Source organism: Triticum urartu, chromosome 3A (assembly GCF_056163025.1).
Source record: "Triticum urartu cultivar PI428250 chromosome 3A, HENAU_Tu73, whole genome shotgun sequence".
Classification (NCBI taxonomy): Eukaryota; Viridiplantae; Streptophyta; class Magnoliopsida; order Poales; family Poaceae; genus Triticum; species Triticum urartu.
Genome location: NC_141875.1, coordinates 735,498,104 through 735,517,952, shown reverse-complemented (window position 1 = coordinate 735,517,952; position 19,849 = coordinate 735,498,104). Strand labels below are relative to the sequence as shown.

Here is a 19,849-nt window from a genome sequence, read left to right as displayed (position 1 = left end):
CACGTATCATCACGGAAGTGTATTTTTTTGTAGTGTATATTCATGATACATCTATCATTTATGTTATTAATACATACTAGTGAAGCAATTTATTTCCCAATAGCTACTAGTATAAAGTATTCATCAACCCAAGCACAATAAATGCGGTCTGCACGACCTCTGTTGAGGCCCTGCAAGTTTTTGCTATTAATACATACTAGTAAAGTTGATATGTATATAAAATTTACTATTCGAGATTTTGAAGCTGCATTCTTTTCATTCAGAAGAACACTAAAGTCATTTTTTCGCGAAATTTCGTACGTAAGTAGAACGCTCAACCATGTTTCTCACAAAAAGTTTCAGAATTGTTTGATTTTTTATATTTTAGAAATAAAATGCTATATAGGGTGTGCCTAGAACTATGCTACAGAATCCACGTGGTGTCTCTATAATTGACTACAAAAGAATGCAATTAAGAGTACTTGAGAGAGGTTGCTCCAGCGACAAGTCATACCAAAACAGAACAAGGATGCCATTGCCCACTTTGAAAGTTGCAGGATCTTCGAAAATGTGAATAAGCTCAAGCGGATTCTTCCACCAAAAGTATCCTTTTTTTCTAAGTGGAGGCCATTATTATAATAAGCTTCCTAGACAAGTTTAACCGAATGAAAATTTTCCTGATTAAAGAACCTATGGAAGAGTTTATGAGCAGAGTTTCGTTGTGATCTCTATATCCACGATGCCTAGTCCCCGTGCCTTTTGGGCTTACAAACCTTATCCCATGCAATTTGCCCACTGTATTCTTGTCCAAATTTTCTCCATAGAAAGTGTGTGAGATATTTATTGATCTAGTTAGAAATAGTGCTTGACGGTTCTACCGAGTACATGAAGAAGATTGGTAGGGAAAGTCACATATTTGATTAGCTGCGCCTTCCATCGCAGGATAAAAACAACTGGAGCACTCACAGGTCTTCTTTCTATTGTTTGATAATTGGGATGAAATTCTCAATTTTGGGTGTGGATATGTTGAGAGGACGTTCAAGGTAAGTGAAAGGGAATGATCATTTTTTACACCCCAATATATAAATAAGGTTTTGAACTTCAACATTGGGTACAGTGCTGGGGACCAGCACTAATTTTATCGTGGTTGATACTTAGTCGAGTTTGAGGAGTAAAATGTAGAATGAGGTTTTTGGCATGCTGAAGTTGGCTCTCAATAGCAGGCATAACAATAATTGTGTGATCAGCATACTAAATCACATGAAAATCTGGACATGATTTAAGAGGTAAAATTACTTGTGGTCCATGACATTGCATAGCATATGCACTTTTGTGCTCAAAATTTAAAAATACAGAAAATTGATGCCAGAACGTGTCCCAACCTGCATGTATGGTTTAATTCTAGTCTGCAGTCCTATACGCCGCTTGCGTAGCATGATGTCAGCAAACAGTACAAAGGGATAATTCATACAAAAATGGTGCACTTGAGGGGTCGAATCCGCATGATACTTTTTGATATATGTAAAAGATGATATGCTTAATATTTTCCATCTGTTAGTTTTTTCCTATTTTAAAATTTTGTAAGAAAATATTCACGTTCATATATTTAATTAAAATTTTAGAATAATATTTTATATACATTTGATAAAACATATACATATGTTATTTTTAAAAGTATTCATATAACTAAAATAATATTTGATACTTTTTTGGAAGTTAGTATAAATTAATACAATACTTAAGAATATTAATTTGATATACTGAAGTTAGGGGCTTACTAGGCTCATATATATTACTCCATACATCTTTTTGTACATATTTTTTTTAATTTATATAAATATTTTTTGGCAAGCACACAAACTTTACGAAAAATCGTCAAAACTTTATAAAACGAAACAAACTTTTTTCATAAAGTTAAAGAATATTTTATTATAAACATATTTTTAGAAAAAATATATGAAAATTTATTCAATTATATATATTCCGAAAAATTATCAGAATATGTTTTGTTAAATACACTGATTCTTCTAAAATTATGAACTTCTTATTATAGTTTGTCATTATTATTTTATTTACATTTATATTTTATAAAATAATACCAGAATATTTCCAGAAAAAATATTATATGTATATTATTTATAGAACACTTATATTTTAATTTATTTATTTTACTTTGAATATAATTAACATATTCTTTTACAAAATTTAGTCAAAAAAAGGAAAAGGCCGACGAGGTAGATAACAAGGCCCTCTATTTTTTCATTTCATGTTTTTTCACTTTGTTTTTTGTTCTGTGTATGTTTTGGCATTAAAAAAAGTTTCGAAATTTTATAAAATGTGAATTTGGAAAAACAAATGTTCAAATAATCATAAAATATTGGCCTATTTAAACTATGTTTGTGTTTTAAAATATTCACATATTCAAAAAATGTTCACCATTTTGAAAAACAAGTGCAGCACCTCCAAACGTTGTTCACGATTTTTGAAAAGAAAGTTCGTGTATTGAAAATATGTTATGAAATCGAAAAATGTTTTTAAATTCAAATTATTCATTAATTTGCAAAACAATCGGAAAGTTCAAAAATGTTCAGGAATACGAAGACAGTTGATCGGTTCAACAGCTATTCTCTGATAAAAATCATTTTTAAAAATCTATGTTCCCTCCATTTTCGGAAAACAAATCGTCGATTCAAAAAATGTACGCCAATTGAAAACAAATGTTCACCAATTCAAAAAAGATGTTGCTCTTTTGAAAAATATTTCAGACTCAGTAAACAATGTTTGTCATTAAAAAAAGTAAAAGTTTATAAAAAATACTTTCGAATTTGTAAAACAATGTTAACGTATTTGAAAAGTTGTCCGCGATTACAAAAAATGTTCGGCAATTCAAAATATATTAATGATTTTCAAAAATTATATACCATCTTGGAAAAAAGTCAGAAATTTGAAAGATTGCAACAAAAAAAGGAATTGAAAAATAATGAAAAATCAACCGAAGGAAAAAATAAAAGACAGAACAGTACTAAAACGAGAAAAGGACGTTAACGTATAAGGAAAAAGGAAAAAAATTAGAAGAAAATGAAAAGGAAAGACAGAAAAATCGGTTCTGGGAAAGTTCTAGAACCTTCCCAAAACTGGTGGATAAAGAATCCCCAAATGGGAGCACGCACCAGTTCGCTTTTTGGCGACTTACGCTCCAAATAGGAGTGGCAATCCTTATTTGACGCGCACGAGCGTGAAAACGACCTAGCTTGGCTGAAGCGAGGTGTCCCGATGACTTTGTTTCGGGAAGCCCATGTCTCACTGCTGTTTCTATCTCTCTTCTGTTTCTTTTTCTATGTTTTTTTCTATTCCTGTTTCTATTTCTTTTATTTTCTTTTGTCTTCCATTTTTCTGTTTCCTTTTTCTTTTCTTTTATGTTTTAATCCTATTTTGTACAAAGTTCATTCCATATTGATATACAAAAATCTTCAACATATATTTAAGGAATTGTTCACCCTATATTAAGAAATTTTTAACAATTTTGTTTTAAATACTTTTATTTAGAAAAATAATCGTATACCACAAAAAAATTCAATGTGTATTATCAATATTTTTCTACATAGTATATCAGAAAAATGTTCATCATGTATTTTAATTTTTGTTCAGCATATATCACAAAAACTTTCAGTGTATATTTTAATAATTGTTCAGTGTATATTAGAAATATTTTAAATATATATTTACAAATTTTCCTGTTGTATAATAAATGAATAAATGTTTGGAATTTCAAAAGTTTTTTCATGCTTTTCAAACATTTGTTCACTTTTTCGAAAAGAAAATGTGAACATTTGATAAGTTAGTTTGCATTCAATTGTTTTTAATAATTTTCAAACATTATTTGCATTTTTAAGAAAAAACTCACAATTTTTTCTACGAAATAGATAAAATTGAAATAAACAAAAACTGCCGTTGTACTTACCAATTTAGGTTTTGTTCCGCTATTTAGCAACAATTCGCTATCTCCACTGGCTAGCGACGTAGGTGTCTATCAGAAATTCGACTACCACATCCCTCAAAAAAAGTTCGACTCGCACCCGTTTGTGTGCCGGCTTCAGCGATGGCTTGCCTATCGGCCCATCATGTGTCAGGGACAACACACACCATTGACCATGGTTTCTTTATGTAGCCGCATAGCAGTAGAGGCCAGGTGTTTGGTTCTACATGCTCCTGCCTAGCAGGCTTCACCGTTTCATGCCTTCCCCGATGAGCTCGCTTCTGCAATGGATGCCGGCGATCAGCACTGCAGTTCGTGTCGGTCTTCGCAAAGAGCTGAATGCGCTAATTTATTTCACTCTACGTATGGTCTGGTTGGAGAGAAATAGTAGAGTCTTCGACAAGGTAGCTTCGATGCCATGTCAGGTGATTCTAAGAATCTGTGAGGAGTTCTCCAAGTGGACTCTAGCTAGAGCAGGTGAGGCGGTGGATGTGGCGAGATAGCTTTCTGTGTGCGGGTGGAGAGGGTGTGCGCGCTACGGTCCCACCTCTTGTAATTAAACAGTTTGTATTGTGACCCCTTCCCCTATCTTAATATATAAAGGCACATGGCCGAGTTTTCCCTAAACTTTGGCCACCATAAGTAACGGCACATCTTCGCTGCAGAAATTACGGTATCGTTAAAACATACTATTTTCCCAACAAAAAAAGAAACATACTATTTTACTTAAGCGGCTGATTTTATAACAGTTTGTAAGCTATGTAGTATAGGATGGGGTGGAGACGAGGATTGCTGTATGGTCAGTAAGAGGTCTAGCAGATAGGCAGAGTAGTACAATAGACACACACGATGTGCAGTGGATAATGAGCATACGTATAGGGCGGCTAGAGCGGTCTCTGGAGTACCACAGGTCCCGGTCTCTGTCAGCCGGTCCCGGTCTATCACTCTCGGTCTTGTCCGCAATCTTTATCTACGATTCCAGAGCAGCTACTAGTAGTAGTAGAAGTACTGTACACATTTGCTACGCATGCATGTCGCTAACTAATGCCTGGATGAATGGTCTGTGGTAGGTAACTGAGATTTCGTTGTCGCTTCAGCGCGAAGCAGAGCCGGAGCTGGAATATGTGCCCCGGTTAGGACAGAGATCACAGTCAGCCCCAAGTCTGAATTTCATATCACAAATTAAAGCAGCAGCAGCAGCACATATTCTGTATAGTACAAAAATTACAGCAGCTGCGGTGTCCCTTCGGCAAGCAGCAATCCAGATGAGCTGGAAGTGGAAGGACCTTCTACTTATTCTTCTTGTCCGGGAAAGGATGGGCGCAACAACCTGCTGAGGTGGGAATATGTATGTGCTTAGGTTCGGATGTAGACCAGTCACCTCCAGACGGTTTATTTGCTGAAAATGGGAGAAATATCACAGTCGAACGGTTCCGACATAGTTCCTTGTCTGATCCAAAGATGGTCATAAAAGTGATGATGTTCAGTCAATGAAAAAAAATAGCGTGCTATTTGGACGTTAGTGCCACTAGAGCATATCTGAAAGGGTCACACCACGTTTTAGCTAATTTTCTCACTACGGCGCTATTTGCGCTATAGCGTGCTACTTCGATGCTAAACGAAATAATGTTGACATGTTGTATTGTTATTCACTACAGCAGCCCATCAGGCATGGCAACATTAGTCTCTCTCTCTCTGTCTCTCTCTCTCTCTCTGACGCAACAGGTACAACAGCCCATAAAACAACGCATACAACCCAACTCGTCACCAGTTTGCCACCAGCTCGTGACCTACGGCGGCAGCGGCGGTTCGTGAGCAGCAGCGACTTCTCTCCATCCCGTCTTCAAGTAGTGGCGTCGGCCACACCTCCAACTCTAGCAAGCCAGCACCGACGCCGGAAAGTCAACCACTGGGTGAGAGAAACCTCTTCATCCCGTCTTCAAGTAGCGGTGTCGGTCTCATTCTATTTCTGCCCAAGTCCCCATCCTTGAAAAAATTATGGAAGCCTTAAATTTTGTGACATAATTGACATTATTATGGACAGCTTCTATAGCATCTGAAGAAGGGTGGCGCTAGATCTTGTAGCGTGCTAGTTTTTTCATTGTGTTCAGTACAATCACATTTCTAAGGTTGTCTGGTGGTGGCGGTGGAGGAAGTGCTATGTGGCAGAGGGCGAACTAAGTTATTTGGTCCTCCGTTTCTCGTTGGTTGACATCCTCTTAGGAATGTTTGTTGCAGCGACGATGAGGGCTCGGTGTTCGCCCTTCGACTTCGTTTGTGATTTTGTTGCCTTTGCACAGTGCTCTAATTCACTCATCTAGGTCCCGTCCCCCCTGACGGTGGTCCGCAGGTGAACAGCGACTACGATTCTCCATGTTCTTCAAGCTTCTGAGTGACTGCATAGGCAAGCTGATGACTTCATCTCCCCGTCCTCCATACGACTGATCCAACAACAGTCTTTCATGGAGTACTTAACCAAATACTACCACAATTGGGACAATCGTGAAAAAACAATCACTTTTGGAACCATAGCGCAACACAACCAAGTTCGCTCTATTTTTTTGTGACAAAAACTACCACTTCTCTTAAGTTCCCGATTCGGCCCGCATGATAGGGATGACCCGCATGTAAGCGCTTATGTGGCATAGAAGTCAAACTCCATTAGATTTTCTAGTAAGTTGGGAGTCATGACATGTGGGACCCACATGTTAGCATCAACCTCTTCTACCTCAATATAGTTTTTTACTTGGGATATTTCGTCGAGCAACTTCTATGCGTGCTCGAGCACGAGCCGCAGTGGCCCCTATCAGAGGAGGAGAGGAAGGACGCCAAAGCACTAGCGCCGCGACCCGAGGTGGTTTCATGCAGCGCATGTGAAGGATCGAGGCAGATGCATCATCTCCCACGGTTGAACTATACCTGCATGGTGCTAACAAAGCAGGAGCGCGGATGGGCACTATTTGATCTTTGTTTATAAAATAAATTGAATTTGATCTTTTTGCTACTGCCATACACGTTGATGGTAGAAATATATGGGCTATCATCATGGTCAGCGGGAATAGAGTTCTGGTCAATCCTGGCAAAGATGATGTGGCAAAAAAATATAGCTTGCCACATCACTTTACCAGCAGGCATTGACCAAAAGTCTACCGCCGTTGAACATGGCAGTGGCCCATATGTTGAGTTACTTACACAAAACCACCACACATGGGTCTAGTGTAACCATTTCGTACTATATTGAAGGAAGGGCACAAAAAACCATCAGAATTGTGCCTACTGCGTAACATGGAGAACTGATGCTCCAATTTGCCCGTGAAAACAGCAGATCTGACTGGTGGGGCCCACCTGTCGGGCCAATGTGGCATGCCTACATGGATAATTTGCTGAGGTGTCCAAAGGCCCCACCAGTCGGCCTCTCTCTTATTCCCCCACTCTTCCTCCAAGCCATCTTCTTCCCCACGACCGCGACCAGAGGAAGGCCAAACCCGCACCGCCGCCAGAGCCTTACCCCAGCGAGCCTCCCCACCGCCCCAGCTACCTGCCATCTACTGCCACAAGCCACTAGATCGCGTGGGATCTAACCCTAGCCGCACTTCCAGCCCTTGTTCTACCCGGATCCGTCGAGGATCCACCCTGCAATCCAACATGTCAGACTCCCCGCGGAAGCGGACAACCGCGACAGGTCGGCGGGAGCGCTTCGGCACCCTTCCACCAGCGTAGGACGGCGGGCTTGTCCGGCTCGTCGACCGCGAGTGCGTGCACGGCTAGAACCAATGGCAATGCCGCAAAAGGCGGGTGCATGCAGAGGAGCTCGGCGGGGCAGCGCGGCGGTCCTCCACGGCACCACACCTTCTCCTGCTGAACAACAATGGCAGGCACGTCCCGGCTGCGCGTAGGAGAGCTCTACGGCATCGCGCCGCCCCCAGGCGTCTCTTGCGCGGTACCTCCTGCTCGGGCTCAGACTTATGGAGATGCTTGCGGTGTCAGGCCCCGTGGGCACCGCGGCTATGCTTGATCACAGGAGCTGCAATGCACGGTGGCCGGCTGCACCGCGGCAGTGCGGAGAGAGGCCCTGGCTGTGCTTGTGCCGAGTCCTCGCCTCGAACCGACTGTCGCCTTCACAGCCACATAAGACTACCATGGGCGTCGTCCGAGCTTCTCGTCGCCGCGACTACCTTGGCCACACGCCCATAGCCTGTTAGTTGAAATGCCCATGAGGATAAAAAGAAAAGATGAAACGGATGAACACTCGAGTCATTAACAGGTGGGACCCTTGGGCCACCTCTACAAATTATTCTCATAGGCACGACACGTCAGCCTGACAGATGGGGCCAACTTGTATGTTTCCCTATCTTCGCGAGTAAATCGGACAATCAGTGCTCCCCATTACGCATTAGGCGTAGAGTTGGTGGTTTTTTCCGCCCTGCCTCAGATGTGGTTTCAAATTGTTACCCTAGGCTCAAGTGTGGTTGTTTTGAATAAATAACTCACATATATTAATCCCGGGTCCGCTATCATCAGCGTTTCCGACCCACATGCGTCAACCAGGCCCAACCGGAGAGTAACACCGACTTATGAGAGCCCTTGGGCCCTCTCCCCCCAAAAGACTAGCCTGTTAGGAGGGGACACCCCCACCCTTATAAATCGTGTTCTGCCTCCTCCCACAACCGATGTGGGACTAAACCCAACATATTCCTACGTCAATGCTTACCGCGATAACAAAAAAGGATCAGATTTGATTTTTTTTTTTATAAACCGAGGTCAAATCGGTGTACACTTTTGTCAAAAGATCAAAACAGTGCTTCTGTCCTGTCGGCTACAAACTAGAGCGCCTGGAGTATCCTCTTCAATATCTCACTACAATAATTGAACAGTGACTTGATCAGTAATTTCAAGCGTTTTTCCCCTCAAATGCAGACCTTTCAACTTGCAATGTATCTACAGTAGCTTGAATAGTATTCCGTGTTTTTTTCCCTAAGACGCAAAACTTTCAACTTCAATAGGCGCGGCCTGCCGCCGCGTCAACCTTTCCTAGTATGTAGTGCATACTGTTAGAATAAACGTGGAATAGTAAAGTACAAGAAAAATAGTCCAAGAAAGTCACGTGGTGCTACATACATGAAGCTGCTTGAGCTTGTTGCTAGAAGTATACGAGAGACTACAAGGGGACTACTACTTCTGGTGTTCTTTGCATTGTTCGCTGAGAAGATGACATGATGTTACCAGGTGTTGTTGTTTGGCATAGCAGAAAGGGGAATCGAGGCAGGCGTCGTGCGTATAAGGCCTGGAGGATCGAGTCTGAAGCGCGTCGTGGCAAGATCATGCATACACAGGGCGTTAAGCAATGCACGGAGATGTGTAGGCGGACACGACGCAGGGTGGAGTATGGTTGCAGTCGGATAATTTCGGCTGGGTCGGACTGGATTGTCTGATTGACTAACATGGATGTTGGTCAAAGGAGAAGACGGCGGTGATTTCAGCGAGGACGACATATGAGCGTGACGCTGATGGTGGCCGACTTCTGGGGCGTGGAAACACGTGGTGCAGGCCTGAGGGCTTGTGTGGCTTCGACAGACTATGGCGCAGGGTTGATTCAAGACGGTGCACATGAGAGCTTGGAGTCGACAGGGCGCGGGAGGGTGGCACGTACAACCACCATGGAGTCATGTTGAAGGTGGAGTTGGAGTCTGATGAACGACTTCACTCTGTGCTGATGGAGGGGCTACGGCGTAAATGCATGGAGAGTCGAAGCCTATTTCAGCGGGATAGCGAGAGACACGTGGATCGGACTGGGTACCAGTGGTCTGATGGAGACGTGATACTCGGCATCGGTCGGTGATGATCGGTGGTTCTCTGCAGTAGGGGTTTGAGTGGTGAGGTTTGCGACCCAGGAGACTCGACCAGGACAACAGAGGCTTGACGCGGTGATAGCGGCGAGGCGTGCGGTAAGCACGGGACACAGCGATAGGCCGAGGCACTGGTGGCAGACATGTGGTCAGACAAATTGTGCAGGGGTGCTGAAGCAGTGTTGACGAGTACCGGGTTCAAGTTGGTGACTGGGTCTATCGGTGCCGGAAGATGGACATGAGTTGACCATGGAGAATCTGTGAAAGTGACGAAAAGTCTGGAATTGTCAAAAGCGGAGAGAGTACATGGCCGTATATTCTATGGTGTTCGGTGCACATGGCAAAGTGCGGGTGACAAGTACAGAAGGAGGTGGAGCGCTATAGCTGTGGGACATATCAGAGACTATCCGGGGAAAAGGGTGAGACAACTGTGAATTTGACTCAAAGTGACACAGGGCGACGGTGAAATTCATTCAAGTTTCAGACAGACGGTCATGAAAGAGCGGTGATGTTGAGTTCAGGTAACTCTTATATGTGACACCCAATATGTGAGTTGTCCATTTTCACGCAGATTAATGATCAGTATGTGATGGCGGTGAGCGGATACTCCGGAAGTTGAGAGCACAAAGTAGAGTAACGAGGAACTTAATTTTTGCTTGAGTGTTGACTGTGATGAAGACTAGAAGGGACTACAGTTGCAGGTGGAGTCACATGGAGTCTGGGAGTAGCAGCGGTGCTCATGGCGTATCTCAAGTCCAATGTACATGGAGATTTGACGCACGGACGAATTCAAGGTGGTGGAGAATATTCGCCAAGGTGGAGTTTGTTAGAATTGTGTCGAATATTCTTGTATAAGGTAGGTTACAGTTGAACTTGGTTTTGGACTGTGTGTAGACAGGGTAGGAGTTGTGTCCTAATGAGACACTTGTATCCTAGGCCTCTCATATATAGTAGGGGTAGACACACGATATAACCTATGCCAGCATAATAGCACGTGCACGCGGGGGGAGCCGGTGGCTTGTGCCGGCGCCCGGGCGGCTGGGGTGCGGTATTGTGACGTTGTCATGGAGAGAAGCGCTCGTAGTCATGCCCCGGAGACGTAGCCATATCGGTGAACCTCGTTAACAAATCTCGGTGTTGTGTTTGTGTGATTGCTTGGTCCTCGGTAGATCGACGGAGGGCTTCGCATTTATTATAACACATATTGTATTGTGGATCAAGGTGTTATGTGTGTTGGTTAACCTCGACATGCGCCTCTACCGCATGCGTGCCGCCTTCTGCCGCGGCACCACGATGCTGACCATGGTCAAGCCACTGGTTATTGTAGGAAAATATTAGGGCAGCTTCATCACAGGGGCCCCATGGTGTTTTCTTCTTTCTAGTTTCTGCCGTGTTTGTCTTTTCCAAGGAGAAGCTAGACCACCCCCCCCCCCCCCCCCCAACGATCGGCCCCTCTCAAAGAAACACAGTAGGTTCCAGTACTAATACGTGCATGTGTATGCGCTAATGGCCGGAGATTACTGCCTAATTTTGTTATTTAAGCCCATAGTCACGTAGTTTTGCACGCACCAAAGCCCAGGATGCAACAAAAATAGCCCATCTACCTGATGCCCACATATATATAGACGATAGATCGTGGACTCCTGGTCGTTCGTTAGGTCTGTTCTTGCCTCACGAACAGATCGATAGATCCATCTATCTCGCCGCCAGGACGCTAGGACGTCTGCCGCCGGCCCCAAGTCGCTGACCATGGACTTGATTGCTGGCTTGTCGAGGCAGCCGAGTACCCCGCGAATACGGCGGCTGCCGCTGATCGCCCTTGGTCGCTTGCGTACGCCCACACACAACCAAATAGTTAGGCAAGGTACATACACAGTATTATCCTATATATACAGAAGTTTTGCTAGGATGATGTAGCTCCCTTTTGCTTTTGTTTGGCTGTATACTTTGTTAGTTGGAAAACAAAGATAATTTTTGACGCTAGTTGCCTCAATGTCAAATTTATGCTAGTGCCGAAAAATTTGGATCTAGACATTGGTAATAGTGACAGTAGAGCTATATTTTTGTTTAAAAAAAGCCAAACAAAGTATGGCAAGTTTTAAATTTTTTTTTTCAGAAACTATTACTATGAGTCTAAGTATTTGAGATGATTTGATATTACCTATATATTTCCAAACATATGTTGATACACTACTTCTGATTGATATATCGTATTGTAGTACTACACTTTTGATTGTCATCACTTGCCCCCCCCCCCCCCCATGTCCAAATCCTGGCTCCGCCCCTGCATGACATATGCATCAATCAATTAATCGCCGTGCAACTAGCTGCATTGTTTAAGAATGATTGATTAGCTGCATATTCTGTATTGCAAGTTGCATCTGTTTTATAAATTATTCTAAATTTGGCTACATATTTTATTGATTAGGTCCAAAGTCTTCTTTAAAAAAACTTTGAACTGGTTCTCTCGCGCCAACAACCGCCATATCCTTATCACAGCTATTGTACTATATGTCTGAGCGAGATCAAGTCAGGGCTAGAGGATTAATTAAAATCCCTCGTGGTACATGCTTGTGCCGGATAGTTAGAGCAACTCTAGCAGACCCCGCAAAACGCCCCGGCCCGCAAAATAACCGCCAAATTGCGGGCCGGGGCCGAAAAATCTCCACGAGCAGACCCCGCAAAACGCCCCGGCCCGTAAAAAATTTTGCAGGGCGCGGCAAATCTTCTCCCCCAACCTCTATCTTCATGGGCTGGGAGGCCGACCCGAGCTCAACCCCCATCCGGCGCGAAATTTGGCGGGAGGGACATTTCCGCGCCCCCTTTCCCGCTTCCCGCACCCTCCGCCACCATTGCCCCCCCTCCGAAACCTCCGGCTGCTCCTCCCCGGCCGTCCCTCGCCGCCATGGACGACCCCATGCTGCCCCCCGTCACTGTTGAGGTCGCGCATGCCCCTTCCCCTCGGGCGGATCTCGTCGCCGGCCATGTAGGCCCCGCCGGTGTCGCCCAAGCACACGCCACGCCTGCCCGCAAGCGGCAAGGCAACGTCCTTGTGCAAGGCGGGAATCCGGCTGCCCCTGCCGCGATGGCCCGCGCTCCGGGCGGCAATGCCGTTGTGCGATCCCGGCCGGCGGCGGAGAAAGCCGGCAAAGCCGCGGGCGCAAAGCGGAGGAAGGTTCCGACTTCAAGGAACAAATCTTCTTCAACCTCTCACTCCATCCCCCCGCAAGGAGGTGCTCCGGCGATGCCGTTCAACGGTGCCGCTCCCCCCGCGAGCGAGGTGTTCAACGAAATGGCCGGAAGGTATATCTCTTCGGACTTTGGTGATTCTCTTTCATTTTCGCCATTGTTTTTCGATAGCTCGTGACTTCTTATCATTCGGTATAGCGGTGATTCGAACAATGCAACAACTGAGTTCGTGAACTTGTTGGACAGGAACGCGGTTGACATTGATCAAGCCCCCTTCGAACCTTTTGACTACAATGAAACAGAGTGCGGCATGGACAATCATGGTTGTGCGGACGACTTGGCGTAGATCGAAGAGGAAGCATTTGAGAATTCACAAGCAAAAGCTGGGAAAAGCCAAAGATCGAAGAACTACACCATCTTGGAAGATCAAGCTTTGATCAAAGCATGGAGTGCGGTGTCTCTTGATGCATGCACGGGTACTAATCAAACCGCCAAGAGATATTGGCAATGGATCGAAGATCAATACTTCCGCATTATGAAAAACTACCCCAACAAGACTCCACGCACATTTCGGTCGCTTCAAGGTCGTTGGGAGAACATCAAGCCTATGTGCAGCCGTTGGGCAGCTTGCTTGGAGCAAGTACGCAATGCACCTCCAAGTGGCACCGTGGAGTCCGACTATGTGAGTTTGCTTTGCCTTTGTTCAAGTTGTGCATCATCATTATGTATCATGAAAAATGATTGCAACATCTTGTTCGCATTGTGTAGGACAAGATTGCTCAACATAGATACAAGGATATGGAAGCTTCGGAAGGCAGATTCTTCAAATTAGAGCATTGTTGGGAGTTGCTCCAAAAGTGCGACAAGTGAAAGTTGATCGACAAAGAGTCCCCACCAAAGAGAGGCTCACTTACAAACATGGATGAAGATGAGGATGTTGATGGCCCAAGAAATTTGAACAAGCCCGAAGGCGACAAGAAGACTAGAGAGAAGATAAAGAGAGAGCAAGAAGCATCGAGCTTGAGGGAGAAGATTGATGCCATGGTGCAATCAAACGAGTTAATGTTGTTGAAGTTGTTGGAGATCAAGAAAGAGTTGGCCGAAAAGAAGGCAAAAGAGAAGCAAGAAAAATGGCAAATGCTCAAGGAAGAGGGTTGCGCAGAGCTGCCATTGAGGAGAGAAAAGTACGCGCCTCTGAAAACAAATCGCTGTCATTGTTGCTCGCCGAAGAGAACAAGATCATGTCAATGAACCATAATGACATGGACGACGTCACCAAAACATGGCATGATATGGCAAGGAGAGAGATCTTGAAGAGGAGAATGGTCGCCTCGGCCGGTCCGTCTGCCAGTTCCGGTGATGTTTTCTCTGCTCCATACGGTGGCAATGTGGATGATTTCGATGCGGGAGTTGGAACAAGCGACGGAGGTGGCTACGGTGGCTACGGTGGCGCCGATGAACTTCAAGATGGACTCCATGGCGCCGAGTGAAGATCGACCCCCAAGATGATGCCGGACATGGGCGCATACCTTTGCATGCCCTCTTTTGCGTAATGAACTTCGCTTTTATTCACGCGTAAACTGTTTATGTCATTTGAATTTGAACTTCTTTCTGAAGCCCTATGACAAATTTCAGATTTGCAGTTTTTCTGTTTGCGGGTCGTTGCGCTGTTGCCCGAGCAAAACCCGCATAGCCGACCCGTAAAAGAGCATATTCCGCGAATATACTTTTTTACGGGTCCGTTTGGGGGGTCTGCATCTGTGCTAGCCCTCGCCGGCCCGCAAAAGCGGTTTTGCGCGAACTACAAACGCGTTTTGTGGGCCGGCATTTTGCGGTGTCTGCTAGAGTTGCTCTTATACACCCAAGCAAACCAGAGTCGGATCTAGAAAAAATAGCACTGGTGCACAACCTTGACATCAACGCAATGATATATCCAGACTTAGAAAAAATTATAGTAATTAATGTGATAGGCAATATCAAACATATACAACAATAACAAATATGCCACGGTGAAGTGCTTACTAAAATAAAGAAATAATCACGTAACAACTCGCGAAGGACGAGCGAAATCAGAAAATGCATCATATCACCTTGAATACTCGATAACCTATAAAATTATCAAATGAACTTAAAATTATAAAGTGAAAATAGTGAAATGAACTAAAATTACTAAGTAAGAGCGGTAGCTCCTCTCATTTTCATGAAGGATTGACTAGTTCATTATATTGTTTCTCCACATATCATACGGTCGTCAAGTACCTTTTTTTGCCGAGTGGTCAATTTGGCACACGGCAAAGTCTTTGCCATGTTTCGGGTAAAATAGAATCGGCAAAGTTTATTTGCCGAGTGTAACACTCGATCGACAAAGCCTTTGCCAAGTCCTTTTTTTTTCTTTGCCTTTGCCGAGTCTTTTTGCCACTTGGCAAAATCCTGTTTTACTGTAGTGAATAAGAGTGAAGTTCATGTGTCGATCCATAACTAAATAAATTTACTATTAGAATGAGACAAGCAAAACTCTGGGTACTCCTCTGATTAATTATTTATCTGAAAATGACTTGCGAAATGAGTACCAGCAAAGTGAACGCTCGATACAAAATAGGAAAGCAACATTTCTTTGTAATTTACTAAAACATGTCCAAAGAAGAAGAAAAGTGCTTTTTATATATACACTAGGTATTTCCATACACTGAAACACATTTTCTATTGTGGCCAAATTTCGCCATTTTTTGTTTGTCTTTTTTGCAACACATTCGGTTGGGTTGTACAAAATACAAACTGAGGTATATGACTTTAAAGGTTACTATGTGTTATACTTCATCCATTTCAAAAAATAGTGCACCCTTGGTTTCCACGCTTCAATTTTGACCATAAATTTAACCAACTAGACCGATTGCGGCGCCGCAGTCGGTCTCGTTGGTTAACTTTATGGTCAAAGTTTTTTTTTTGCGGTTAAAATTGAACCTTGGGAAGGGCGCACTATATTTTAGAAAGGAGGGAGTACAAAAATTCAAGCAAAACAAAACCGTAATCAGTTGGTTATTACCAAGACTGAGCGTGTACAAAATCGTTTTTACCAAATATATAAACTATATTTACCTAGCCTATTAATAGAACCGAATTAACCGGATGTGCAGCCCGTTGCACCCACGGAACAGCAAGTATTTGGACCCCAAGCGTAATTAGGTCAACATTTTAATATGAGTCATAATACTACCTCCCTTCCAAAATATTAAATATTCTGGCAGGCTATTTAGCAATGCTAACTATATGAAAGGGCGCGAGAAAGCCAGGCCTCCGTGCGGCACTGTAGAACATCTACAGTGTTGAACAGCACCACAATGAACGGTAGACATGAACTGTATTTCCTTTTTGAAAGGAGGCTGATTTGTCGCGCCCACAGGTCCCTACGCCACCGCGCGTCACTGTAGTTTCGTGTGGCACTGTGGAATATCTACAGTAATGAACAGTATTTTCCTTTTTTTTGAGCTTTCAGGTGCAAAACTTTAACTCCAATGGGCGCAGCGGCGACCTATCGTTCTCCAGCCGCGGTAATTCGCCTACATCCACTCTCTGTCAGTAATTTTTCGGCAACACATAATTTCTGGACTGTAAATTTTTGACATAAATCTTCAACTTCAATAGTAATTGCAATTCGGTGGAATGGAAATGGACGGCTGACGGACAATTCATGTCGGCATCAGCGTATGCGATTCAATTCGAGGGATCGACACAGACTGAATTCAAACAAATCATCTGGAAGGCCGACGCACCCATGAAATGCAAAATATTTTCCTGGCTTGCGGTGCTAAATCGATGCCTCACCGCCGATAACCTGGCCAAACGAGGATGGCCACACACTGCATCATGCAGTCTCTGCCAGAGGACGCCGGAGAGCGCATTTCACCTGCTCGCCTCATGCTCCTTCACCACGGAGCTTTGGCAAAGGGTGCTAAGCCGGTGCGGTCTACCGGCGACGCTGGCACCGTCCACGACCGTGGCAAACCTTCTAGAATGGTGGGATCAAAGCCGGTCCAGGGTGACGTGGATGGAGCTCGCTGGTGCAGCTGGTCTGGTAGACGGCATGAAAAGAACGAAATGCGCGGATCTTCGATAACAAGTTCTCGACGGGGGTGCATGTCTTCCACCGCCTGATTCAAGACATCGACACTTGGACGATAGCCGGCCGTAACAAGATTAACAACCTTCTAGACATTAGGATATGGAATGTGACGGTGCAAATTTCGTGCAAATTTTGTAACTAACAGACGTTGTCTTCTCTCTCTCATATTCAATGAAAAGCTGCACAGCAGCATTTTCGTCAAAAAATTTGCAATTCCTGACGGTATAATTATTCAACAGTAATGCTTTGAAGGCGTGTAACTCTGCCACGGTAACATCGCACCGGTATTTTATTCAACGGTGCACTAACAATAATTATTCCGTCTCATGAACAGTGCACAACACCTCTCCGGCCGTCGGATTTTCAACCCAGTGCTGAACGAACACAACACTCAGGAACAGTGACTTGAATTTTATTTCCGTGTGTCTTTTTCTGGAGAGATAGAAATTTAGCTACTTTTTGTTTTCATGCAAGCGATTTTTTTTAGCTAATCCCGTTCCATGTGTATGGCCTTGACCTATGTTCCATACAAGGAAAAGACAGGGTTTCGAGTTTCCTTTTGATTTAAGTTTAAAATGTTTCTTCCTTTCTTTGGGTAATTTTCGGACGCAAATCTTTTAACTTAAATTGGCACGGCGTCCCGCCGCATCGCCTATATTAAGACACAACGAAATCGCACCCCCTGAGAGCTCTACCTCGATGGCTACTGTTCACCACACGCGCAATGTAGAACTGTTAGGCAATCCGAATATGTCAGTATATTCGGTTATACCCTGCCATATTCAGAGCTTGATATCTTGCATGTAATCAGGCCATTATGGTTAGGACTTGTATAGATTGTTTCCCTGTATATCTTGTAATTGTCTATATATATGAGATAGCAGGAAACCACCGATTGTGTGGTCAATCATTCTCTTCCTCTAATTCTATCATGGTATCAGCCAAGCGATTCGCTTCCTCCCTTCTCCACTACCGCTGCCGCCCTAGGCTCCCACGATGCCCCTCTTCTCCTGCCTCTGCCGCCGCAGCTATGTCTGGCGCCGGCGATTTTCCTCATCCCCACGCCGCCCTGTGGGCTCAGGCCACTGCCATCCAAAACGTCAAGAGCCTGATCCCCGTCACCCTCGACCTCAAGGCCTCAAACTTCACCAAGTGGCGTCGCTTCCTCGACATCGCCGTCAGCCAATACGCCCTCGCGGATCACCTCGACGTGGCGCCTCCTCCGGTCGACGAGGAATGGCAGCGGATGGACTCCACCGTCCTTCCTTGGCTGTACGGCTCCGTCGCTCCCGACATCTCCGACATGGTCATGGCGGCGGGCGCAACAGCCTCCGCCGTCCTCGGCGCCATCACCGCCCTCTTCCGCGACAACCAGCAAGCCCGCGCTGGCTATCTTGGTCAGAAGTTCCGCAACATCGAGCAACTGGACAAGAGCGTCACCGCCTATTGCCTTGAGCAGAAGACGGTCGCCGACGCCCTCTCCGACGTCAACGCCCCCGTCTCTGACGACGCCTTGGTGTGGAACACCATCAAGGGCCTCAACGACCACTACAAGGACATCGGCAACCTCGCTCCCCTCCTCACGCCGTTTCCTACCTTTCTCCAATTTCGCAACATGCTTCTTCTCCAGGAGCTTAAGCCGTCGAACACGAGCTCGTCTTCGCCCTCGGCCTTCTACACCACTCCCCCTGCTGGGGGGCTTCGCGGCGGCCCTGCTCTCTCGTCGCAGCAGCCTCACGCCGGGCGCTCCGGGTTTGGTACTCCTGCACCCTTTGGCGCCCCCTCCGGCAATGGTTCAGGCCGCAAGGGCAAGAAGAAGAACAACGGGGGTGGTGACGCCCCGCCTTTCTAGCATGCAGCACCCCTGGACTGGTGCCATCTACATGCACCCGATGATGGGTCACGGAGGACCCGTCTACCACCAAGCTGGCCACGCGAACGGCATCCTCGGGCCGCGCCCTGCCGCCCCGCCATCCCGCCCGGCTCATGGCTACATGGCCTTACCTGCCCCAGCGTACACACCTCCATCGCCTGCGACATTCACTTACAGCGGCTACCCCACCTACGGCTCCCCCTCGACACCGACATGGGACCCGTCCGCCCTTGCGAGCTACTTTAACACCATGAGCTTGCAGGCTCCCACGGAGTGGGTCATGGACACCGGAGCAGCCGCTCACATGTCCTCGGACGCCGGTAACCTCAACTCTCTCTCTTCCAATCCTCCACACAAACATATCATGGTCGGAGATGGTCCCTCTATTCCTGTGTCTCACTCCGGTCATGCATCTCTCCCTACTTCCTCTCGTTGTCTTACTCTTCGTGATGTCCTTGTCACTCCCCGCATAGTTAAAAATCTAATTTCTGTTCGTCAGTTTACTATTGACAACTTATGTTCGGTGGAATTTGACCCTTGGGGTTTTTCTGTGAAGGATCTCAAGACAGGGGCCGTGATTCTCAGGTGCAGTAGCTCGGGTGATCTCTATCCGGTCACCTCCTTGCCGCACGCCCTCACCACCATCACAGATGACTCCACTCTTTGGCACCGGCGTCTTGGTCACCCCGGCGCTGACGCATTCCGGCGCCTCGTTTCGTCGTCATCGCTCCCCATAAATAAAGTGCTCAAGGACTCTAGTTTATGTCATGCATGTCAACTTGGCCGTCATGTTTGTTTACCATTTTTAGCTTCTACTACTCAAACTCATAGACCTTTTGAATTAATACATTGTGATTTGTGGACTT

The 19,849-nt window shown here is 45.2% G+C and overlaps 1 pseudogene; it reads left to right on the top strand.

The window, feature by feature from the left end:
* The first annotated feature begins 18,035 nt into the window (after positions 1-18,035).
* LOC147982440 (uncharacterized) lies at positions 18,036-19,577 on the top strand (annotated as a pseudogene).
* The last annotated feature ends 272 nt before the right edge of the window (positions 19,578-19,849 follow it).